The sequence below is a fragment of the Phascolarctos cinereus genome, unplaced genomic scaffold, assembly GCF_003287225.1.
Source record: "Phascolarctos cinereus isolate Bilbo 61053 unplaced genomic scaffold, phaCin_HiC Scaffold_4;HRSCAF=312, whole genome shotgun sequence".
Classification (NCBI taxonomy): Eukaryota; Metazoa; Chordata; class Mammalia; order Diprotodontia; family Phascolarctidae; genus Phascolarctos; species Phascolarctos cinereus.
Genome location: NW_027555847.1, coordinates 515,795,153 through 515,822,597, shown reverse-complemented (window position 1 = coordinate 515,822,597; position 27,445 = coordinate 515,795,153). Strand labels below are relative to the sequence as shown.

Here is a 27,445-nt window from a genome sequence, read left to right as displayed (position 1 = left end):
CGCTGCCCCACGTGACGCGCCCCTGCGTGCGACGTGCGCGCCACCGCTGAGGCCTGGGCCTCCTCTTCGCCCGCCCCGCCCTTGGACCTTAGCGCGGCATGGGCTTTCACGCGCCTGCGCGTTCCCGCGTGCTCTATAGATTTTTTCCAGCCCGAAAGCCTGGCCAAGACTCTGTCAGTGGAAGTGGAAATATAGCGGCGGGGGGGGAAGGGGATGGTGGGGTTGCCGCAGGACTCAAGCTGCCTGTGCTCAGAAGCAGTCCCTTCCCTCCCCTCGCCGTGGGATCAAGGAGTCTGAACGAAGGTGGCACCTTCCAGGGTTTGGACTGAGGAAGGCATAGGGACTTGGGGCAGGCGCCCTCAGAAACTACAGCTCCCAGCATGCAACATGCCAGGCGGGCAGAATGTAGAGACCGAGCCGTTGGAGGTGGGGCATGCTGGGAGTTGGAGTCTCTCGCAGGGCGCCCGAAGCGCAGTGCACCTTGGAACTTGTAATAGCGGCAGGACCGGCGAGCTGGCAGGCCCGCCGCGGGCGGGAAGAGGAGCAAAGTCCGTTGGACAGATGTTGGGCGGGGCATATTGGCCCCAGGCTGGACTCTGGAAGCCTTCGCGAAAAGCCTTTCTGGCTGACTGTGAAGTACCAGGCACCCACCTCCTCCAAATGGGATGTAGAATAAAGTCGACCCCGAAAAGGAACAGCCTTATATAATTAGGTCGGGGGGGGTGGTGCTTTTTTTTTAAAGGGAAAGGCCTTATTTCAAATCCATCACTTTGTATTCGGAGAAGGGACGCGGTACTTGGTCTATTGGAGCTTGTCTTATTGTCAAGATCCTGCCCAATGACGCAAAAACCAGATAAGGAAGTAGTAACGAGCGTTTGAAAGCACGCACGTGGCACGAAGCCGGGAGCAAATATAAATCAGGGTTCGAACTGTGGTGGTGAGTTTTGATAAGTGGGGTCCCTGGTCATAAGACTGGGGGGAAAATCAGCCCCGCCCCGCCCCCAGCATCACCCCCTCGGCCTTTCTGCTCAACAGAAAAGGATGAACTTTACTATATGCCGTTAATGCTATGAGGTCTCAGACAAGGCATGGACTTTGCACCGTGAATGTGACAGCAACAAATCTCAAAACTGTTTTATTTAAATTGATGACTTAACAACAAAGATAAGAAAAGGGCCTTCAAATTAAGCATTTTGAGAATGTGTGGTGAACTGCCCTAAGATAATGCAGAGTGTATGGGTTAGCTGCTAATGCTGGAAGTAGTGGCTTAGTTTGTATATTAACAAAATACCTAACAGATGGAACTGGTACCGTAAAAATGCCTAGCCCCACCAGCACAGGACTTAGAATCAAAGCCTACATTTAATAAATAGCTAAAGGGGGCTGCTAGGTGACTCAGTGGATAAAGTGCTAGAGATGGAGCCAGAAAGACCTGAGTTCAAAACCAGCGTCAGACACTTAACTGGCTGTGTGAGCCTGGGAAAGTCACTTAATCTCTGTTTGCTTTAATCCACTGAAGAAGGAAATGGCAAGCCGCTCCATTATCTTTGCCAAGAAAACCCTGATGACAACAAAGCTAATTAAAACTGCTAATCTCACAGTTCACAGAAAGTAGAACCTTCGCTCTGAGATTCTCCTGTTTGTCATGTATATGTCTTATTTGGACATAGTTGTCTGCATATTGTCTCTTTCCCCACCACCTTAGATTATAAACTCTGAGAGTAGGGCCTGTCTTTGCCTTTCTTTGTATCCTCAGAGTTTTTAGCACAGTGCCTGGCACGTAGTAGGTACTTCATAAATGCTAATTGACTGCTTAGCACCATCAAAGCAAAGTTATCATCTTCAGGCAAAAAAAAAGAGCCCCAATGAAGTAATGCTGTTAGTCAAAATGTGTTCTCTGGAATGGTAATGAATTTGTCTTTTTTTTATCTTTAACTTGTCAGTAACATTTTGCATTTGGAATAATTTGAGAGATATGGGAAACACTGGCACAGGACCACCCAGCATGGCATGCCAGAATCAAAGATGCTGTGCTCCATGAGCAAAGAAGAATTGCAGTAGCTCAAAAAAAGTGAGATGCGCAAGTTTAGAGACATCTCCATTCCAAATGTTCATATGGACTGTTTGTGCCCTACCTGTGGTAAAGTCTGATGAGCTTGTGTTTGTCTGATCAGCCAGTCAGACACATTGTACACTGACCCTGACATAGTGATGTCATTTTGGTCCTCTTCCATTACCCAGTAACCAACATTTTGCATAGGATCATATACCATCAAAGCTTGCTTAGCAGGTAGAAAGAATAAGTCCCTGCTTGCACAATTAGATTTGGGGCCTCCACCTCCAAAATGCCTTTTATTGATCTGATGCTGATTCCTAGAGATCCAACATAAGAATTTCATTCCTTGTGCTAAGTCACTGGGAAAATGTCCAGAATTCCTGGGAAACATTCAGTCCCTGTTAAACCTTAGTGTAAATTAGTTTTTCAGGAACTTTCCAAGTGAGAGCATGCTGAAAACTGGTTTTGACAGGGAGTAAGGTAAAAGAAAAAATATAGAGAGGATACATACACACAAGCATAAATTTTAATGAGGCCATGTCTAGGTGGGGGCCCTGGAGAAACCCAGGGCCAGCATGAAGGTGAAAAAGGTATTAATAGGAAAAGTGGTTTAAGTAGATATTTTGGGGTAGGGTAGACTTTTGAGGTCACCTGTTTTTAAGGTGGGCAGCTAGATGGCAAGGTGGATAGAGCACCAGTCCTGGAGTCAGGAAGGTCTGAATTCAAATCCACCCTCAGACAGTTGCTAGCTGTTTGACCCTGGGGCAAGTTATTTAACTCCTATTTGCCTCAATTCCTCATTTGTAAAATGGGGGCACACTGGGAGAAGGAAATGGCAAACCACTTCAGTATTCTTTACCAAGACATGAAACAACAACATTTTTAAGGTACTATTAAGTACTGTAAAGAAGGAACATTGTTCCTATTCTATAAAAGTTTGTGGCCTAAGAGTATTTTCTCTATTTTGAGAGTATGATAGATTATTAAATGTCTTATCAGAGTGGGACCTCACAAAGTTTCAAATTAAGAATTTCTCTACAATGGATACAACTAAAAGAGGTTAGGAAATATTTCCTTAGCCAAAGTTGGGGCTAAACAAATAAACAAATGTTTGATACCATCCTTTGCTTTTAAACACTACAATGGTATACAAAGTTTTGCTTAAATTAACCTTGTAACTATTTAAAGATTTCTTTAAAATAGATGAAATTGTTGCTATGAATAGTTTGTCAATATATTCATTTGCATAGTTGTCATTAGGTCCTACTGGAGAACCTAATATTCCAAAGAGATCATTAAGATTTCAACAAAAATTACATTCTTAATTGTTGATGGGAAACAGCCTTCTGTTCTGTAATCATGCTTGCTCTTTAGCTTGTTAAGGTTAGAGGGGCATTTATGAGGGCAAAATAAAATTGCCAAAACTAGAATTTAGTCAAATCACTATGTACTAAAGCTTAGTGGAGTTTTCCTTAACTTACGTTGTATCTCTAGGATGCCCACCATTTACCAAAAAAAAAATCTTTTTTTTCCACATAGATATAGATGATAATCGTATAATCTTGTAGCAGTGATTACAAAACACTGTCAAAGTGAAAGTGCTGCTGTTCCCTTCCTTCCCCAGATACTATTACTATTATTAGGAAATTGTCCTCCGTAATTTGAATAATGCCCATCTAGCTGGCCAAAGGAAATTGTCCCAGGACCAAAAGACACTTTAGGAAGGAAATAGGAAGAAAGTTGCTTACTGATGGCTATTTCTATTTTCTATAAACTTTACATCATTCATTACTGCTTTCCATTAACTGCTAAGAAATCTTGTTCATATTTTGAGTCTTGTGAATACGTGAACTAAAAGAGGAGTTTTTAACTATACCTATGTGCTTAGAGAGGGGCACTATATTAGATAATAAAGTTCCAAAATCATCTCTTTGGTAACATTAAGTAGAAGAAATGAGAAATCCCCCAAAGTATACCACTTAAGGGTTACATACATGTAATTATTAACTGACCTATAGGCAGTCCTAGCTCCATTTCTTTGGCAGCATGTGACTATAGCCAGGGTTGGAGAGCAAGTGACCACTGCTGATTTCTCCCAGACCTCTAGTCTTAGGTAACCAGAGTCCCAAACCTATTGGGATATGACTCTTCTCATTGGTAGAAATTACTGGCCCTACACCTGCAGATTTGGAGGGTGGGAAAGAAAGGACCACATCAGTCTCTTAAGTTTCTTAAGGTTTTTCAGTTTCTTCAGGTGTAGAGTACTTCTGGCTTCTAGCTTAGAGAGAGAAGATTCAAGATGCCAGCCCCACTTCAGGCTGCTGAGGAAAGATTGTCCTTTCCCCCCATTTGCTACACTAGAGACTTCAAGGAACTTCTCTTTGGATGAAATCTAGGACTCTTTTAGTTGAGCTGAGTTATCTCACTCCCGATGGGAGAATTCCTTCACTGTATTATCTTGTATATATTCTCCTATGTATTCGTTCTCTGATTTCTGTTTTGCTATTCACTTGGGTAAATGAGGGGTTTTTTTTTCACTTTTGTTCTGTTTTGTTTTTTGTTGTTTGCTACCCCATATGTGTATTCACTGTAGAATTGGTATTTGGTGAGAAGGGAGTTAATCTTTCAATATAAAGCTTGGGTTGCTTCTTCCCACATTGATGAAACAATGATCAGTAGTTAGATTGAACCTGAAAACCACATCCCACAGAAAAATAATATTTCATTGAACAGATAGATGAAATTCTAGCCTGGTAGTCCCTTCTCTGAGGAAAGCAGAGTGGCCAAGCTTTAGCTCCAACCTCCTGCTTCTCCTCCTGGCAGGAAATAGCTTCCTTTGGAGAAGAGTTGGGGGAGAGGAGGATACAGATGTCTATTTTGCCTCCCTTCAAACCACATAACACTCCCAGGCTACGTGTGGGGTGACATTACACCCAAGACACCAACCCCCAGCTAGTTGGCACTCTTAATTCCCATCCCTACCATTTCCTCCTAGCTCTTCTAAGTTCCCCACCAGCAGGATTATTGCTAAGAGAAAGTTGAAAAGTTTCTTCCTTATCCAGTAGTAGCACATCACCCTTTTAGGTGTTTTAAAAGAGGGCGTGTACAATATGACAAAACAGGAAAATGATAAATGTTGGAGAAGATGTGGGAAAACTGGAAAACTAATACATTGTTGGTGGAGTTGTGAAATGATCCAACCATTTTAGAGAGCACTTTGGAACTATGCTCAAAGGGCTATAAAAAATGTGCATACCCTTTGACCCAGCAATAGCACTTATAGGGCTGTATCCCAAAGAGATCATAAAAATGAGAAAAGAACCCACATGTACAAAAATATTTATAGCAGCTCTTTCTGTGGTGGCAAAGAATTGGAAATTGAGAGGATGCCCATCAATTAGAGAATGGCTGAACAAGTTGTGGTATATGAATGTAATGGAATACTGTTGTGCTATAAGAAATGATGAGCAAGTAGACTTTGGAAAAACCTGAAAAGACTTGTATGGACTGATGCTGAGTGAAGTAAGCAGAACCAGGAGAACATTGTACACAGTAATAGCCATGTTGTTCGATGACTGACTTTGATAGACTTAGCTCTTCTCAGTAATGCAAGGATCTAAGACATCTCTAAAAATCTCATGATAGAAAATGCTATCCACATCTAGAGAAAGAACTATGGAGTTTGAATGCAGATCAAAGCATACTATTTGTGCTTTTTTTCCTTCTGTTTTGTTTTGTTTCCTCTTTCTTGTGGTTCCTCCTATTGGTTTCATGTTAGTGTGAAAATATGTTTAACAGGAATGTATATGTAGAGCCTGTATCAGATTGCATGCTGTCTTGGGGAGGAGGCAGAAAAGGAGGGGGAGAAAAATTTAAAACTCAAAAACTTGTGGAAATGATTATTGAAAATTAAAAATAAATTAATTAATAAAAAAGAGGGCATGTAAAAAAGCACTACAAGAAAACTTACAAAGGGGAGAGAGGAGGTGTGCAATAATGGATAAAAAAGAAAACATTTTTTAATTGTGTAAAGAAGACATTTAGGAATTTTCCTGAACAATAAGGGGTTACCTAAACAACATGACAACAAAGTGTGAATGAACAACTAATAACACTACATGTTGGCCATTGGATGAGGATGACTGGCTGAGGTTCCATTTTACTGCAGTAGGACCATTCCCTCACACTAGGAGGTTTGCAGTGACAATGGTGGTCAGTCAGTAATACTAGCTGACACTGATGTAACCTTTATAGAAACTGAAATACTTATCCCAGCTCCCATTCTAGGAGACAAGTTGGGTTCCTAAACAAGATTATATCATAATAACCATCTTGAAAACTCTTTTCCCTTCTAACATACCTTTGTCTATGTGAGTAGACTATTCTCATAATAAAAATTATATTATTTAAATGGAAAAAATAGGGATAGAAGTCATTAGCAAATGATGCTTTCTTGGTTGCCTTATTTGATAATTAGATTTTGAGCTCCTTAAGGGCAAGGGCTGTCTTTTGGGTCTCTTTCAACCCCAATGCTTGATACAATGCCTGGCATGTAGTAAGTGCTTAATAAATGTTTATTGGTTGACTAACAATTGGCTCTAGCACTAATTCCAATATGTATTTCTCAGTTTTGACTGCTTATTATTAGTGTCCCAATTTCACTTAACCAATTAACATCAATTAGCTTTTACAAAGGGATATTTACTGAGAAGATATAGCAAGAACATAACTACAAACATTCCCCACCCCTAACACCTGGGGGACACACTTTCCTATAAATACCTACTACCTCAGTCCCTAGGGAGAATGGATTCAAATTTAAAGTGCTCTCTACAAAGCATTTGCCCACCATGTTTGCTTCCAGTTCCCTCCCTCTTGCAGCAAGTACCTCATAGCTCTGCTACAAAATCAATCAACACTGGACTGGATCCTAGTCACTTCTTAGAGCTGTACTGGCAGACTGCAAACTGTGGCCTGGACTCTAGGTCCTTGATTTCTGGTGGCCCATTCTCCCAATATTTCAAAGTTCACAAGGCCAGAGCAAAATCTGACACTACTTCACCCAAGTGGAAAGACCAGACAGAATAGAGCAGAAGCAACAGCTGGGTCATATACTCATGGTTTCACGGTGGCAATGGATGAAAGAGGGCCCAAGATCCCTCTCCCACCAGGAATCAGCCCATAACTAGTCATTCTTACCACCCCCCCAAAAAAAGGGAAAGGGTCAAATTATTCAGTTAGTGAAAAAAATGAAATGAAAAATGAAAAAAAAATGAAAAAATGAAATGAAAAATTGAAAAAAATGAAAATGAAAAATGAAAAAAAATCCTTTTCATATGATATGTGTAAGTCAGAATGTCCACACATGCTCAAGTCTGCATGTAATTTCATCAGACGAAGCAGTCTTCTATACTCATAAGAACCAATCCCAGACCCCCATTATATTAATATAGTATTTTAAAAGTGGGAGAGGTTGACAGCATCTATTATTTCATTGTTGTATGGAACTCCCTGTGAATGCCTTTGTCTTCAGGAAGCAGGACCCCAAGCTTTATATCCAAATATTGACTCCCTTCCTACCAAATACCAATTCCATATAGAAACATATAGAAGGTAGCAAATAGTAAAAACAAAAATCCTAATTTATCCAAGTCAATAGCAAAACAGAAATCAGAGAAAATATACATAGGAAGAATATGCCTAAGAGTATATAGTACATACCATGGTTGAATGTAAACTTCACTACAACTCAGGAGCCTAGGGCACTGAGAAGTTAAATGACTTGCCCAGAGTCACTCAGCCAGGATGTATCACAGGAGAGCCTTGAATCCATATCTCCCTGACCCTCAGATCAGTTCTCTTTTTGGGAGACAACACGACCTAGTAATAACTATTCTCCTAAGCACTTTACCTTGACTTTATAAGCCAAGGAGCTTAATTTTGGTTCCTGGAAAAATTCTGGAACATCCTGTATTACTAAAGGGATAGTTTATGAAACATATGAAAAAGGAAACTGATCACTAAGCCAGCATGGCTTCATCAAAAACATGTCATGCCAGAGTAACTTCATTTCCATTTCAGACAGAGTTATTCACAATGTTTACATCTTATATGTATGTACTTATATGCATGTTGTCTTCCCTGTTAGAATGTAATCTCCTTGACGGCAGAGGCCCTGTTTTTGCCTTTCTTTGTAGCTTTAGTACCTGCTGTCAAAGAGCTTACATTCTACTGGGGGGAGGGAGACCTAAAATTGCCTTAATGAATTTTAGATAAATAAGCTGCTGCTATTTATTATCTTAAAGGAACAGACAAATTAGCTTCCTACTGAATTCTACTGAAGAAAATCACAGGTATGGCCAAAAGTGCCTTATGTAAGATATGAAATCCCCAAGTTGCCAGGAAACAGATAAAGGACTGAAAACTATCCCCATATGAAGAAAAAGGACCACTCCACTCAAAAAGCAACTGAATAAAAAAAATCACTGATAGAGACACTTCACCTTTCCCCATAAGGCAAATTTAATTCAAGTCAACCAGCAGTTACTAAGTGCCTGCTATTTGAAAGCCACTGTGCTTAGGGATGCACATGAATGAACATATTCAGATATTCGCAGCCACTTCCAATCCAATTACAAAGAAATTTGGTAGACTTGGTACTGTGTGATGACAGAAAGTGTCTAGTTGGCTGCATGTGTATACGAAAGGTATGACCTACCCATCTCTTTCCTTCATGGCATCCAAATGAGGAATTTTGAGCTGTTAGATAAAATAGAGGCAGCTGGCTGAATTCCCCGCACCGTGAGTATATGACACCTGTTTCAGTTATGTTTATTCTTTCTTGACCTTCAGTGTAGTATTCCAAGATAGATATGTTCAGGCACTGATGTAGTGAGTTCTGAATATACAGAGGTCTCATTGGAGATGTCACTGGTGATGAAAGTCTATAGTAAAGTCTACCAAAAGTAATAGCAATAACTCCAGGAGATGGGAGATGACCAAGCTGCAACCTTGAGATGCATGGACCCACACTCTTCAACCCAACAAAGCCACTTCTAGTCTATACCATAAAGAGATCAAAGAAGGAGGAAAAGGACTAAAATGTATCTTTATGTATATTTATATCATTTCTTTTTGAGGTGGCAAAGAATTGGAAATAGTGAATGCCAATCAATTGGAGAATGGCTCAACAAGTTGTGGTATATGAATGTGACAGAATACTATTATTCTGTAAGAAATAATGAAGGGGATGATTTTGGAAAAACCTGTAAAGACTTAATGTGAACTGATGCAAAGTGAAGTGAGCAGAAGTAGGAGAACAATTTATACAATAACAACAATATTATAAAGAAAAGCAACTTTGAAAGACCTAGGAAAGCTTATCAATACAATAACCAATCACAATTCCAAAGGACTTATGATAAAACATGATATACACCTCCAGATAGAAAGATGATGGATTCAGAGTACAGATTAAAGCATATTTTCTTCTCTTTCTCTATTTTTCTTTCTTTTTTATTTTTTGGACATGGCTAATGAGGAAATTTTTATGACTATATAGAAGAACTAAATGGGCTCAGGCTGCAACTTTGTGGGCATCTCAAGGACAGGAGAGATGGGGGGGGGAGGCAGCTGATCAGCCTAGCCAAGAAGCAATTAAAACCAGTGACAGCTGGTGTTTCCCTCTTCCCAGTCTACGTGCAGGGGAGCAGCCAAGCCCAGCAACAAATGACATGGCTACCAGAGAACTACGTCTAAGGAAAATTTATTTCATGAGGAATCTATCAAGGAATAAAAGGATTCCTAGTGTCCCCACGTAGGAATTTACTGCTTTGTCCCATGTACCTATCTTGTATATGGTACCCCTTTGGATTCTTTACTGGTGTTTATATGTGGTCATTACCAGATATGTCCACATGTCATATTCTGAATATGAGATAAGTCACTTTTATCTGTAGTAACCTTTACCTGTGGCAACCACTTAGGGTTACTCTGAGAATCCTGAGGGGCAGAAGTAGTCAGCTGTATTCTCTTGGGATACTAGCTTTTTTGAGTGAGAGTACCTAGTTGGGTAAATGGGCCCAGAGAAGGTGCTACAAATAAAGAAAAAGCTTCCTTAAAAATTATATCTATCTATAAGGGGTTGATTAAAGGGAATTCCCTAATTAACTCGAAATTATAGGAGGGTAGCATTTATTTAGGGTTTTGCTTGTGTCTTGAAATGAAGAGGATGGATACATCCTTGGTGCCTTCGGTAATATAGATTTCACTATTGGGAAATGAATCGTTGGCTAGAAACTGTGTTTCTATCTTATTAGATCTTCACAACAGTCATGAAAGGTATATAAGGGATGAATTATTATCCTGATTTTACAGATGAGGACCCTGAGGCTAAGAAAAGTTGTACCTTGTCCAAGATCACAAAGTCATTAAGTTGAAAATCACACCTAGCTTTCATCACCATGGTGTTTCCTCAAAGAGATGGAAGCCTTTGGTCAAACCCTCTCTCCCTGTTACCCCAATTTACCCTACAATAGGATGATAATGCCTTATATGACCACAACGACAAGGAACTAAAATTTACTCATATCCATCAAAATAGCTAGCATATGTGGGATCTTAGGGAAACTTCAAATCACTCTACCATTGCATAGAAGTAGCCTAGTACACTCCTTAGTCATAGAGAACCCCAAATATAGTGTTTATAGCCAAATGTGAATACACTGGTTCCCAGGCTAACAGTTGTTTAATATACCTCTTTTTGAGTTAATCAGCCATAAACAGAATCAACTAGGCTTTTTTTTCCTTTTCTAAACATATAGGTTTTTTTATGTTCATATACATACTGCCAAAACAGTCATGAGATTTTTTGTTGCTGATCTTTTAATCAACTCACAAAAGTACGTTATGAATTATACCACTGTTAATCTTTTAGGGTGTTGCTTTAATAATGACTCAGAATCCTCTTGAATTATTCACCCTTTCTCTCCCCGACCCATATGCACACATGCACATACACACACACACATGCACATACACACACGCACATGCACACACACACACACATTTTGCTTTATTTAATTTTTTTTTGCATTTATTAAATATCTTATATCAATTCAATAGAGATTTATTAAACTGGAGTTAACAAAGATTTTTTTAAACACAGTCCCTGATGTTAAGGAGTTTTCATCCTACTGAGAGAGTATTAGACTATAGAACATACACAAAGAAACACAACTCATGTTAGAGTATGAAGAGAAACAAAGGAGAGATCAAGACAAAGTGTTCTAGGAAAATTTTAGGAAAAAGAGAGTGTTTTCATGTGGAGGGGGGGCAGAAAAGTCTTTACAAACGAAATGGTGCCTGAGCTGAACCTTAAAGAAAGTTTTTGAAAAGTGGAAATGAGGAGGAAGTATACTCCAGATATAGGGGAGAGGCCTGAAGGAACACTTAGAGATAAGAGCCTGCTTTCTCAGCTTGTCAAGTTCAGGGATCAACTAATAGTACAGTTTGAGTGGAATATAGAATATGTGAAGTCAGACTAGAAAGGTGTATTGGAGTTAGATTGTGTAGGGCCTTAAATGTCAGGATAAGAAATTTCTATCCTAGAGTCAATGATACTACAGTTTTTTGAGAAGGAGAGTGACATGGCCACACAGATCAATTTACATCACTTTACAAATATAATTTTCTAATACTACATTCAGAATACCTTTACTATAGTTGGCAATGATGCTTTTTTTTTGTAGGCTAAGAAAATAAAATCACATTCCAGAATACCACAAATTAGAGGTAGAGCTGAAAGCAAAAGTCTCCCAGTTTCTCTGACTTTTCCTATGTACTATGGCTTTTAAGTTACAAAATTATGACATCTCAAAGTGATAGGTGACATATTAGAAAGCAGTTGACTTATTAATTGTTTAAGGTGGAAATTCTGAAACATTTAAGTTAAAAACAAATCCTTCTGTTAACTTCTTTTGGTTTGGTAGGAAAAGTGCTCTTAATGCAATAGCAAACACACGCCCTTAGGTATTTGACCTTAGTACCCATGCATCATGAGCCAAAACAATAGTTTCCTCCTACAAGGAAGCCTTGTTTCATACTTTGTAGGTCACTAATACTTCATACATCTTGTGGCTTTGATTGGGGGGTGGGGGAAGAACAATTTCCCAGTAAAAGGGAAAATAGTGACTATTATATAGGTATATAAATGGCTTCAGAAATCTTCCTTTTGAAAAGAATAGAAATTAGCCATTTCTTTCCTACTTATTTTTAGCATCTTAACCATTCCAAAATTTTTCCTCTGTGGTTGGTTTGTTACCAATTCCCCAAGTAAAATTGCCATGTTGATTTCATCAAAACTGCAGAACAAATATTAAGATTCTAAGGGTAAGCAGATAGAATGAAATTTCATGATATTAAAAACAGGGCTAGAAGGAAAAAATAGAATTATATTTTACCTGTCAGGCATATAAGAAGAGTATTACACCTCCTTTCCCTACCCCACTTTATTTACTACATCTTATAAGAGTATTGTCTAAAGTTTCTGAAGCTTGTCATACACCTCTGTGCTGGCTCTCCTCCAGGCCAGGAATGTTCTTCATGTCTTCTGCCTCCTAGTTCCCATGGTTTCCTTCTAGTCTCTGCTCAAAGCCCATCTTCTGTGGGAGACTTTTCTTGGTCCCTCCAGATCCAGGATTCATAACCTTGGATCCGTGGACTTTTAATACATACACATACACATATACACATATGTATATATATATATATATATATATATATATATTTTAGTCATCCTATGTATTTTATTTTATTCATCTAAAATGTTATTCTGAGAAGGGGTACATAGGCTTCACCAGACTACCAAGAGAGTCCATGACACCACAAAGGAGAAGAACCCCCTGCTCCAGATGTTAGTGTAGCACCTTTCCTTTGAGATGACCTCCTACATATTCTGTCTATATGTTATTTATACTTCTTGTTTTCATGCTGTCTCACTCGTTAGAATATGAGCTCAATGAGGGCAGAGGTTGTTTGTATTCCCAGGACTTAGCAAGGTCCCTGGCACATAGTAAGTAAGAGGTTAATAAATGCACTAATATGTAAAATATTGGAGTAGGAAGACTGAAGAGAGGCAAGAAAAAAAAACAAATAGAAACACCAAAGAAGAGAAAAACAACTTTAAAAGCACTTAAGAAAAAAATAAACAAAATTAAAATGAGCCAAACAAAGAAAAGTACCAGTACTACTTTAATTTTAGAATACTATACAGCAACTGAGTGGAAACAAAGGAGATGGGGAAAAATTAAGCAAAATATTCTGAGAGACAGCCTCACATGGGTAAGCACATTCAAAGAAATTAAGTAGAACTCTCAGTACTAAGAAAATCGCAAAACAAAATAAAAGAAAATCTTTAAGAAAGTAAAATAAATGATACAATAAAACTAAATGGAAAAAAAGAACTAGAGAAAATGAAGAAGAAAATTACTAATACAGAGAATAAAATAGGAAACCGCAAAAAAAAAGTCATAGAAGCAACCAATTACAGAGTTACTTCAGCAAAAGCCAGAATTTTGCGTAATTCAGAGAACTCACAGTTTCAAAAAAGTCACTCAATTATTCCTACTCTTAGAAATCATGGGTTTTTGTGTTTTGTTTTGTTTTGTTTCCAACAGGGTAAACTACAAGAGGCAGAGTGACATGTTAGATAGAAGACTAGCTTTATAAGCCAGGAAGTCATAGCTTCGAGTTCTGTTTCTCGCCATACTGGTTGTGTGAATCTTGGGCAAGTAGCTTAACCCATCAGTGTTCCAGGCAACTAACTGTAAGACAACAAGTTGCAGAGAAGGTGTCCATAAGCATTGGTGATCTACTTTAGTAGGAGTTCAGCATGCCAATGAGAGAACAGGTCCAGTCCTATCCCATCCCACTGGAATACATGTGGACCCAAGTAACAGACTTAGAGGACAGAGTCATAACAATCTCAAGATTACAGACATCTTGGAGTACTTAGAGGGGAAAAAAACCCTGAATGGCATATTTCAAGGAATTGTCTGAGAAAAATTCCCAAAATCAATTTTATAAAAACCAGCAAAAAATCAATTTTATAAAAACTTGCAAAAGACGAACATAAATAATCAACAGAATGTCAACAAAGAATAACTCAAGATTAACATGCCTACAAAGGTCATAATGAAATTCTATCACTATAACAATAAGGAAAAAAAATTATGATCTTGGAGAAGAAAGTTGATCACAAAGAGGAGCAAAGAAACTGGGATGCAATATTCACAAAAAGAAAAAAGTTTGGGCCATGAAGCCAGAATTTTGGCCCATTCCAGCTCTAAATCTGTAATTTTTCTCATCTATGATACAAAACTCTACATAGTCTATGAAGTCAGGAAGGAGGTAGATAATCTGAGATGTGAACTGATTTTGAAAAGTTTAGAGAATAGCATGTTCACTTCAAGGAAGTCTTCAGTGACAAATAAGCCTTCCAGCCAAAATGATAAATATTTAAAGCAATGAAGATAAAACAGAGCTAACAAAATGTGAGAACACTCAGAGCACTTATGTGTGGTTGTTGTGTAATACAGGCATGGCTGGCCCACATGTGGCATGAATAGCTAGAAACCTGGTCTGAGATCTGGCTCCCTCTATTCACAAAGAAGACTGATTTCTGACTTTGTGGGGGAAGAGGCTTATGACTGAAAGCTCACTCTTTCACTTGTGCTTATTCTTTCTCTTACTTTCTCTTGCAAGAGGGCTACTGAGCTAGACTGATATCTATCTATCATGCCTCAAATATTTCTGGTATCAGAATAAAACACTCTTCTACAGGGGGTTTGGAATAAAAGCTACTTTCCCTGATTATGCTAAAGGGAAGGATGACGGCTAACTTATTCTTACCAGTTTAGCTTCCTCCTGGCCCTCCCATCCTTGGTACACAAACAACAATCAAGGATAGCTAGTAAGGCTGGTTATCAAAGTAAGCAATAAATAGAAATTGGAAAAGTCATTCACAGTAAGACAGACGACAGCCTTCTTATTGCTCAACTGTTTCTCAGTCATGTCTAATTTTTCATGACCCTATTTTGGGTTTTCTTGGCAGAGATATTGGAGTGCCATTTGGATATTGCCATTTCCTTCTCTAGTGCATTTTACAGATGAGAAAACTGAGGGAAATAGGGTTAAATGACTTGCCCAGAGTCACACAACTAGTAAGTATTTGAGGCTGGATTTGTACTGGGATCCTCTCGACTCCAAGCCTCTATCCACTGTGCCACCCAGCTGCCCGAGACAACACACTAGACCAGAGAAAATGAGCTCTTTGATTTGGAAGGAAGGAAAAATCTTAGCTTCATCAAGGCGAGAATGACCTCACCAAGGAAGTCTACTCTTAGTAGTCTCTAGATTTGCAGCTGCTAGGAATCAAAGGACAAGTTAGGGACAGCTTTCCCACGCTAGGGAGATTTCTCATTCACCTTTTAGAAATTCTCTCTTAATTCTGTTAAGTTTCTCTGTCTCTCTGTCTCTCTCTGTCTCTCACTCTGTGTGTGTCTGTCTGTCTCTCAGTCTCTGTCTCTCTGTCTCTGTGTATGTATCTCTCTCTGTATCTGTCTCTGTCTCTGTCTCTGTCTCTCTGTCTCTGTTTCTGTCTCTGCCTCTGTCTCTGTCTCTGTCTCTCTGTCTCTCCGTCTCTCTGTCTCTCTCTCTCTCTCTCTCTCTCTCACACACACACACACACACACACATATTCTAATTGGGGAAAACATGCAAATAAACTTTGACTGGGGAAGGGGAGGAATTAATGACTATAAAGACCTCTTTCCAAAAGTGAGATTTGAACTGAGTCCTGAAGGAAGCCAGAGAAGGTAGGAGGTGGGGAAAAAGAGGGAAAGTATTCCAGGTATGAGCAAGACAGTCCAAAGATACAAAGTTGGGAGATAGAGTATTGTATGAGAGGAACAGCAAGTAGATTGTAGCTGGATTGTAAAGTATGTGAAGGAAAGTAAAATATAACAAAAGAAAAAGCCTGGCACTGGAAAAAGAATTGAGTAATGGAACAAAATAGAAAACTGTTCTATTGAAAGTGATGTTTATTTTAAAAGATTAGTGTTCAATATACCCATACTTTAAAAAGACTGGGGAATAGAATCACTGTTTTTTTTTAAGCTAAAACAACTAGATAACTATGATAAGAAATGGGTTTGAGTCCATACCTCACTCCCCACACCACTATAAATTATAGTTGGATCAGTAATACAATTTTTAAAAAATAAGAGAAAAAGGAGAAATAATGTATTTGCCTCAATGATAGAAAGGAGAGACATTTTTATTTATCCAGCAAATAGAAGAAATCAATGGGAACGGCCTATGAATTAGATTATACAAAGATAAAAGTATTTTGCAGAACAATAAATCAGTGCTTCTAAAATTAAAGAAAAGCAATAGTAATAGCAAAAGGAAATATTCTGCATATTTAATAATTGGAGTATTGTTGAGTATATTATGGCATATTGGTGTAGTCTTGAAGAGTAACATGAGTCCACTGAACAGTTAAGTGAGCTAGTATGTGTTGAAATGATAGGTCCACATATACTTATATTATAGAATATACTATTTTTAAAAGAAAATACTGTTTTTAAAAAAAGATAAATAGTAGACCTTTAAAAAGTGATACAGAGTTCTATCAGCAGAACCAGAACTATACTCACATGTGAGTGTAAATGAAAAAAAAGAAAGAAAGAAAGAAATTAAGGAAGTAAGGAAGGAAACAGTCCGGAGTTAGCAGAACTTCAGATAGACCTGAAAAGTGAATTGCAACAAAAGTATTCCCTTTCATTGTTTTCTATTTCATTTAGTTCTACCATTTTACATGCTGGGTTGTTTTTTATTTTGTTTTGTTTTGTTTTTCAGAGAAAAGGTAGAGCAGTGGTTAAAGTATTGGACTTGGAATTAGGAAGACCTGAATTTGAATCTTGCCTCAGACACTTACTAATTGTGTGATCCTGGGAAAGTCACTTAAGTTCTGTGTGATTTAGTTTCCTTATCTGTAACATGAGTAAATAATAGTAAATAATTATTATAAATAGAGCATATCCTTGAAATAGGATAATAATAACACTGTTCTTATAGGGTTCTTGTGAGAATCAAATAAGATAACATTTGTATTGCTCTCTGTAAACCTTAAAATGCTGCATAAATGACATCATATAAGATTTTTATGCTTTATTTTATATACTTTAATTGTTTTTGTTAACTATTACAAAATTTATAACAATTTTTAAAATTCAGAATGTACTCTGATCCAATCATCTCATTTTTTTTCATGGTTCATTGCAAATTTTTAACCTTTAGAAATATGTTTATTCAAACCCAAATGGGAAATGAGATGTGAGAATTTTAATGACCGTATTAGACATGAAGATGTTTTAATGGAGAGCTTCTCACAGGGTGGGCTAAAATAATTGGTTATTAGCGTGATCTGCCAAGAGAATTTGTAAGTCACTGAAAAAATATCGCAAACACTTTGCTTGGTGTTAGACTCCATGATTAAGGGCCATGGTCTTGCCTAGAGTGATCTACTGATTAATTTACAGAGAAAATATGTATTACTCTTTGTATTCTTAGTGTTTTGTATGCCCTTACAGTATTGGAGAATATTACCAGGTCTAAGACCTGTCTCTACACATGAAAAAATAGCTTGAAGAATTTATAGTTAAAAGATTCATTAGCTCGGTTTTTTAAAAAATGCCCAAACTATTCATTAACCTATTTTCAAATTCTAGATTCTCAAAAAACATTGATTAGGTCCTGAAGAAGGAGATATTTTGAAGTTTCCATAGAGAAATGAATTCTTTATTTAGGACAATACTCTTTATTATGTGAGTTTGTCTCACATAATAGAGTTTGTGACACTAATTTAATCAAAAGCTAACACACACAGTATATTTCCTCATGCAATATGAGCATTTATAAATGGTTTTCATAGGAACCTATAAGGGAGTTGAGCCCCAGAGAGGTAAAAGTAGTTACCCAATATTATATAGCTGATGCTGAGCCAAATATCAGGTAAAGCCTGAACCCTTGTCAAGTGATCTTTTCACTTTAGCCTTACTGGGACCATTTTCCTATCTCCTATTCTCATGGAGGGCTGGCTGACTACTTTCAGCTCTACTGTTCTATCAGGTAACCTTGAGAGGTTGTACGTTTCATTAGGTCTTATGTAAAAGTCTCCACATGTAAATATATTTGGGTATATAGAGTTGGATTCACATGAAGGATCCATTGCATGCTGATAACAAATACAGAAAACCGGTTTCCCATGTGTAATGAATGTGTTATGTGTGACCTGCTCCCTAGCTCAATCCAAAGAGACCAGAGAAGATGAAGATTCCTACAGGTGAAAATGACTCAGTAAAGATAATCCACTCAGGCAAAGGTGGTTCTCAGGTAAAAAACCCTACTCTCAGGTAAAAACTAGTTGGGGTTGGTTGAAGTATCTCTAGTAATGATCAAATGTAAATACTGGTAAAGAATTCAAAAGGAACTCATGGGTATGGTAGGCATATGGGGCAAATGGGTAAAATCACATGTGGAGTACTGGAAGTCCTTTCCTCAGTTTGTGATGTCCTCATGAACTTGTCCTTAGGTGTAACTCTTGGCTTGACTCTGAGGATGAGTGTCTCTATTAAGTCCACAGCCTGCACTTTTCTCTTCTACAAGTATCGCTATTTTTCCATGGCCATCTTGAGGTATTTCTTCTATCAGTGGTCAGTTCTACTACATCATTTCACTGTGAGAAGTGTGGATCTCTCAGTCTCACCAAGTCACCTGGACATTTTTTTCTTTGGAATACTCATTCATCTAAGACCAAGAAAGAATAAACACAAAAGAAACAGTGGTACCACATGCTCGTGGAAACATGGTGGCTTTGTGAGGGAATATGACTGATTCCCTCTCTCTCATCCAACAGCTCAGTGCAGTTCTTCTCACTAGAGCTAAGGCTAAGGAAGAGAGACAGAGATGAATGAGTCACATCTTTTGTATACACATTCAGTTCCAGCTCAGCAATTCTTGAATTGTCAGTTCTTCTGGCTCCACAACCAATTAGAGGACATTTTGTCATCACACAGTAAAACCCCTTGAATCATTATGTGCACAATCTGGCTTCCCAAAGTTTCCATGTGGTCTTCTGGCCCAGGCTGGGAATACATGGAGTAAAAATAGGCAGAGAATATGTGTGTGTGTGTGTGTGTGTATACACACACATATATACACATATATATATATATATAGTGTGTGTGTGTGTGTGTGTGTATTCTCTGTACACACACACACACAATACATACATATATACATGCTTCAACAACTGGACCCTCCTTGGCCAGATCAGCTCTATTATACCACTACCCTAAAAGCAACTCGAACCAAAGACATGCCAATACTATTTTTCCAATTCCTGCTCCTTTTGCAGCTATCATGAGTTAAAAGAATAAAAGCATTTGCCAAGAGCATGTACAGAGTTTCTTGACAGAGAGTTTGTGGAAACCAAAAAAGAAGAAATTTAAAGATGAGTCTGAGAATGTTAACTTTCTCATTTGACTCATTGCCGGATTTCTTTTAGTCCTCAAACAAGGGGGCTAGTGCTTATTTCCATGCCTTTCTAACACATGGAAAAGTACAGCATAAGTCAAAAACAAATTAATGTTAACTAAATAATGATATTAAATTCATGACTAGATTTAATCTCCTTCACAAAATGCTTCTTGAATTGAAAATAATAATTTTGCTTATAAAATATTTTCATTTTTGTGTTGAATTTCTACATCCTTGATGACATCCCTACTTCACACTGTACAAAAACCAAAAACAAACAAAAAACCCAGCTTTTCTAAATTCACTACTGAAGTATATAGCATACTTTCCTGTTATTTTAACAAAAATAAATTTGTTTTTGATTTTGACTACAGATGATTAATAAGCTTGAACAGTGTCCTTGCACTAAACTCCCATCTTCATTAAACCTGTGTTAGTTGCTTTACAAACTATTTATGCATTTGAAGACAGAGCACCATATCTATTCTAAATTCTATTTTAGAGAAGATGCATTGGCTCAGCTGACCAATCTTTAGAAAAGAGTGTTCTAGAACTGAATTGTTTCTAAGCATCCAGCTGGCGTTGTTGGCATAATTTCATGAACAGATATTGTTGTTTCCTGAGGAAGTCTCCTCTGACATCTGGCTAAGCCAGTTTTTACTGCTGTCCTCACAAGACTGGATGTTTGTTATATCCGTGTGTTAGATATGTCTGTCTTAATAACTTTTTAAGAAACAGGGATATGAAAGTATGTTCTTGCATGAGCTGGTATGGTAGGTACTGCTACAAGGTTTAAGCCAATGTTACAATTGGGAGGTAAAAAATATGCCCCATTAGAAATATAATTTAGACATAGTAATATAGCTGAGGAAAAGAGATAATATAGCATATGACCTCACTTTAAGTTCTGTTTTCAGAATCTTATACAAGATTGCCTTTGCTCCATGAACATTAGCTGTTTCCTCTTGCTGTTTCATTCTGGCCTTCCACTGTCAATATCACACTCATCATAACAGATCTAGCTCTTAAATCTGTGAAGAGGGACATCCAAAATCTAATCTCTTCCTTGCTTGAGTTGAAATGATGTGATGTGACATGTAAGCTTTGAGAGCAAGGACTGTCTTTTGCCTCTTTTGTATTCCCAATGCTTAGCACAGTGACTGGCACATAGTAAACACTTACTACATGTTTGATGATTGATGGATTTTTTTTAAATAAGAAAAAACTGGAGAAATTTGTAAGCATCAAATTGTCATTTCAAGCCATGGGTTTGTGTGCTCATCAAATGAGTTTCTCCTTTTTTTAAAAAGAATTTCCTAGAATCAAAATCAATTTAGAATATAATTTTATGAATTAAGTATTTACTCTCTAAATATTAAATCAAACTTTTCTGGGATGATTAACCAATAACTAAGGGTATGGACAGAACTTCAGGTGAAGCTCTTGAAGGAAATATGAAGAAAAAGATCATCATTATGGATTAGTATAATTATTGGTATTAATAGGAATAATAATAGCTTATTGTAAAGTATTTTTCATACACTATCTCATCTGACTCACAACAATTCTATGAAGTAGCTAGTACAAGTAGATATTACAGTAGACACTAGTAGTAGTAGTAGCAGATACTATAATAGATACTGCAGTAGATAATAGCATTATCTCCATTTTATATATAAAGAAACTGAGTCCCAGAGAGATTAACTGAATTGCCAAGATCTCACAGTTAACAGGTACTGAAGCTGGGATATGAACCCCAGTTTCCTAATTATCATGTGATCTTTTATATCTAGGCCATATATTCACTTAGAGATTATCTTGATGCATGATATGGAGTATTGTGAGTCTAGTTTCTGAGAGACCGTTGTCTAGTTTTCTCAATAACTTTTGTCAAATAGGGAGCCCTTCTCCCCAGTAACTAGGGTCTTTCGGTTTATCAAAAACTACAGTACTGTGGATGGTGATTGTTGTTGTTTGCCTTTGTTTTGTTTTTTCCTTGTATATGTTGTGTAACCAATCTGTCCCACTGATCAGCTTCTCTTTTTTTTCCTCAGTACTAAATCATTTTTATGATTACTACTTTGTTGTAGTTTGAAATTTGAAACTGATAGACCCCCTTCCTTCACACTTTTCTTTCATTATTACTCCTGAGATTCTTGACCTTTTGTTCCTCTATATGAATTTCATTGTTCTTTCTAGACTGACAAAATATTATTTTGGGAGTTTGCTACAACACTGAACAAGTAAATTAATTTAGGTAGTAAGTATTGTCATTTTAAGAATTATATTGGCTCAACCCAACCATAAGCAAATACTTTTCTAATTATTTAGGCCTATCTTTATTTCTGCAAAGAGTGTTTTAATTCATTTAGTCCTCATGTAGATTCACATAGTTCCCAGGTAAAATTTTGTAGTTATTTTTAAAGAATTTTGTTAATAAAGTTGATTTTAAAGTTTAAATTTAAATTTTAAAGTTTGAATAAAGTTAATTTTAAAGAATTTTCTCTTTCTAGCTGGATTCTTGCTGCATTTTGTTGTTTATATATAGGAATTCTGATAATTTATGTGGGCTTATCTTATATCCTGCAACTTTGCTGAAACTATTAGTTATTTCAATTAATTTTACTCAGTTTTCTAGGCTTCTCTAAATAAACCATCATATCATCTGCAAAAAAAAATAATTTTTATTTTTCTTTGCTTACCCTTACTCCCTCAGTTTCCTTTTTCTTATCTCGTTACTATACTTAACATTTCTAGCACTATATTAAATGGTAGAGGGTATGATGGACATCCTTGCTTTACCTCTGATCTTGTTGGAAAATACTCTAACTTTTCTCTATTAATTATAATGATTTCTTATGATTTTAGAGAGATACTATTTACTATATTAAGGAAAAATCCATTTATTCCTGTGACTTCTAGAAGTTTTGGTAGAAATTAGCTAATTTTATCAAAAACTTTTTTCAGTATCTTCATATACTCTTATATTTATTTTATTATGTGTGTAATTAACATGGCTTATCATTTTTATAATCTTCCTTTTGTTGAACCAACAGTTGAACCTGAGTCTTCTGACATTGATACTCTTTCTAGTACACCAGAATTACATTGCTGCTTTGATTTAAAGTAATATTATGTTCTTTAAAAGACCTAATATAATACACTGGTAGAGTTGAAAATACAGATTTCACATACCAGTGAATAGGCAAGTAATGTAAATATTTATGAATTTTATTTAGCAAGATAAATAAAATAGCTTAGCACATAATGAACTCTTAATACAAGCTTTTTTATTCATTCATATTAAAATTTGTAAGAGAAACTAGCACAGCCCTCTGTTAACAACCATGATGAATTGAGGTTCCTACTCTTTGTTAGGCTGGTCACTTGATCTTTATGGAATAGGTAAAACAGAAGTACAAAAAATAAATAAAAGTCACTTTAAAAAGCATAATAGTGCTTAAATATGTGAGTAAAATATCTATGAAATTATAAGGTTATCAGCAATAGTGGGGAGTCTTTCATATGCACTCAATTTTTTAAGTACTTATTCATTGGAGATGATGTACTGGGTTGATTTCAGTAGACTGGCAGACTTCTAAACATATTGATTATCTGTAGTATTAATTAATTAGTAAATAAAGTTGTTAGGAAATACTTTCTGTTTTTTTTCCAAAATATTATATGTTGTCATTTTTTAAACATCATAATAGTGGTTTACTATGCTCTCCATATTTTCCACATTCAAGGAATTTAAACATGTATCAATATTTGTGCATATTTTGCATACATTGTAAATTTACATATTCCATTTTACTAGCAGGAATAAGTACTTAATGTATTATCTTGTTTTGTCTTCTCACTGTCCTCCTAAGAAATGTCTGTTTTTACAGGTGGAAAAACAATAGCAAAGAGCATTAAATGACCTGTCATGACAAAGTCACTAGCTAGCCTGAAATAGAGCATGACTGTCAAGATTCCTGGGACATTATACTTTCCTGGAGTTCCCTCTGCCTTCATACCAACGAATCAACATGTTGCATTCACTATGTAGTTAAAAAAAAATCTTCTCAAGTAACTAACGATATCTCATAATAAAGTGTCTGTATCATCTAGACATTTTCATATGTCTAATAAAATGTTTAAAATTATCATTTACTATAAACTTAATCATAAAAAACAAATATTTTAAGGTAGAAAGAATGAATAAGAGTATTGTATGAAAACTGTAAATGTCTTTTACATTATTTTAAAATATACACACACAGTTGTAACAACATTGCTTTGTGTATCCTTCTGCACTTTTTTCCTTCTGTCCTTTTTTAGTGTTTTATTGATCCTTTTCCCATATTTATTATTACCCACTAACTTCCTCACCTCCCTCTCCAGTAGAAGCCTTCCCTTATAAAAAACATGCACAATGCAGCAAAACAAATGAACACTTACCATGTTTAAGAACACATTTCTGATTTAATACCTCTAGTCCCTCATCTCTATTCTTAGATGAGGGAGGTAGGTTTCATCATTTATTTTTTCATGATTCATCACTGCTTTGTTCAGACTTGCGAGGTCTTTCAAAGTTATTTTCCCCTCACATATTATTGTCACCATTACAGAAATTGTTCTCCTGGCACTTCTCACTTCTCTCTGCATCCGTTTATGAAAGTCTTTCCACATTTCTCTGAAGCCACCGTACTCATAATTTCTTATGGCATAATAAAATTCAAATGCATTCACATACCAAAATTTGTTAATATTTTGTTTCCAGTACTTTGTTACAACAAAAAGGGTCACACTAATAAAAGTTTTTACCCAGGGGTCTGTGAACTAGTTGGGGGTGGGGAGGGGAATTAATCTCTATTTCAACATAATTGGTTTCCTTTATAATCCTATGTATTTAATTTCATATATTTAAAAATATTAGTCTGAGAAGGATTCAGTAGATTTCACCAGACCACCAAAGAAGTCCATGACACAAAAAAAGTTTAAGAACAAAAACAATTCCGGTTGCTATATATTGACAGAACTTAGAAGGTGACCTGTTAAAGAAATCAAACTGTTAATAACAGCGAGGCAGCGAAGCGGGCAGAGCGCTGGGCCTGGGCTCAGGAAGACCTGAGTTCAAATTTGACCTCAGACACTTACTAGCTGTGTGACATTGGGCAAGTTACTTAATCCTGTTTACTCCAGTTACCTCTTCTATAAAATGAGCTGGAGAAGGCAATGGCAAACCGCTCCAGTAAGAAAACCCCAAATGGGGTCACGAAGAGTCTGACACAACTGAACAACAACCACAACAAAATTAAAAAGAGCAATAACTGTAGGGCTTCACAAAGCAAAGAGCCTCCAGTTTCAGAGGCTTGTAACTAACCCCCCTCTGAACTTCCTTAGTTGTTGCAAACCATTTCTGGATCTGAATCTAGCCCCTTCATCTGTTTCTACCCTATGTTTGCTAATCGATGTGTATTCATAAAAGTGCTGCCAACAATTTGGATTATTACACCAATTAGATGAAAATAAATCACATCATTCATTCTTCCTCTACATGTTTCATGTCTGATTTAAATATTTTGAAACATATTAAGCTGTGACCATGCTTTACTCCTCTTTTTTCACCCGTATTGAATGAATCCTCTACATTAATACTTGACAGGGCAAGGAGAAAAGAAAAGCAAAGCAGCTAGACCTGGGACACTTAAACTATCTCAGCTATCAAGGCCCACTCACTTCTGATCTAATATGTCTCCCACTCCATTTAATTCTGTACTCCCCATGTCTGTAGGTAGGCCTCTAAGTTTTTGATCACTCACTGAATAAGAGACTTCTCTACCCTCCTGGCACTATTTCCTGCCCCATGCCCCACTTCCACTCTTTCTGTCTGGTCACTGCTCACTGCTTTTCCTGTCTGTGTTTATGTGTGCCCCTAAGTGCTGTAGGCTGACCACTCCACTTAGGCCAACCCCTTCATTACTAGCCAGAGACGTAACTAGGGCAGGACAACCAAGACTCTGTTCTAGGGTATAGAAATTTAGAAGGCATTGAGCATTTGCAGTCCTTCAGCAGCTTAGAAACAACTGGGCTTAGTACCTAGTTTGCTGGAATAATTTCTTAAAATAGGAAGCTGTCAAATAGCTATCCCAATGTCATTACCTTGGGTAAGATCTTCCTAGATTTGACCTTGGCTTTCTCATCTCTCTTTGCCTAGTCCTTCCCTCCCTACATCATCCCTGAAGCTGTTAGCCTTGTTTTGCTGTTGACTCATTGCTTCCCTGCTATATCTGCAACTGGATTGAGAGCATATTTCACGCCACTTGCCTCAGGCACAAAAATTCTAGTTATAGCTCTGTTACTGACTTCTTTCCCTTCTCAGAATACTAGTATGCCTCTTTCTCTGATCTCTTCTGCAGCTCTTCCAACTCTAACTACCTTCCTGGTGTCTATAGTTGTTCAGCCTCTATGGTCATGTAAAAGTTATAGTTCTGCTATAATAAACAACATATTATTGGATTCAAATAAACTTGCTTCTTCAGAGTTTCTTCTTTTTTTAATGGATGACAGTGTTTTCATGAACTTTGAAGCAGCCCATTTGTATGGTGCGTTAGAGTTAGGAAGACAAGTTCAAATCCTGCCTCACATACTACTTGTATGATCCTGAGCAAATCATTTAATCTCTCTTATCCTCACTTTCCTCATTTGTAAAATGAGGAAAATAGTAGTACCTACCTCCCAGGGTGGTTGTGATAATCAGATGAGATAATATCTGTAAAGTGCTTTGCAATCCTCAAAATACGATGTGAATATTAGCTGTTATTATTTCCTTCTCTCATATTTTTACTGAGATATCATTTTGTCCTTCTGAGGTTATCATGATGAGTCTTCATACTTAAAATGCAATCGTATCACTCAACTCAGTGAATATCCTTTGATCATCATCTTGCTGAATTATAATATTATAAAGTATTATAATATCCCTTAGTGGTTAAATGGAACTGGGTACAGGGGACACTTAGGGGAAAACCATGGGTGGCTGCTAGAGCCATTTGTAGATGGAGAATAGGGGAAAGAAGTCCTTCCCCTCTCACTTGTTCAGTTCATGGTGCCCAAGATGTGGATGAAGGGGAATCTTCACACTCTGGACCAGCACAAGAAGGAGTTGTGAGTCAGCAAATTCAATAGAAAGGGACCACAACCATATCAGCCCCTCCAAATTTAAAGACATAGGTGGTTGTAGTTACACAGCAAATTAGAGGAGGCTGTACCCACAGAAGACGAGTACTTCCATTTTAGGAGATCAGGACATGCCTATGTGGTCCCTCAGCACATCTCCATCTTGGATAATATGGGACTACTGCAAAGGTCCTGTTATACTTTGAGATTTGCTCAGTCCAGATATATCACCATATCCAGAACCTAGTGGCAGTTATCTACCAGTTCCCAGATTATTCTCTCCCTTTTCAAAGAGTTTGGTATCTGCCTCATAGACTTTCTCAGCCTTTGACCCCTCAGTTCCCTAATGATCACAATTCCCATGACCTACTTCTTCACTCACAGTAATAGATATGCCCTTGGTCTCACCTCACAGACTAGTGTTCCACTTCCTTGATCAATTTTTTATAATTGTATTATCTGACCATATTTTCCTATTACTTCATCTTTCACCATGCCACTTTCTTCCTAAATCTGTTCTTCATCCTCACTTTGACATCCAATTCCTGCTTCACTCAGTACTTTACTAGGCCATAACCTAGGTTCTTGCTCACTCTCCTCTCTTCCTTATTTTGACCCAGT

The 27,445-nt window shown here is 37.2% G+C and overlaps 1 long non-coding RNA gene across 1 annotated transcript; it reads left to right on the top strand.

The window, feature by feature from the left end:
• The first annotated feature begins 103 nt into the window (after nt 1–103).
• Nucleotides 104–23,772, top strand: LOC110207780 (uncharacterized). The gene is made up of 3 exons (XR_013486243.1): nt 104–937; nt 18,422–18,511; nt 23,551–23,772. It is a non-coding gene; the product is annotated as an uncharacterized LOC110207780 (long non-coding RNA).
• The last annotated feature ends 3,673 nt before the right edge of the window (nt 23,773–27,445 follow it).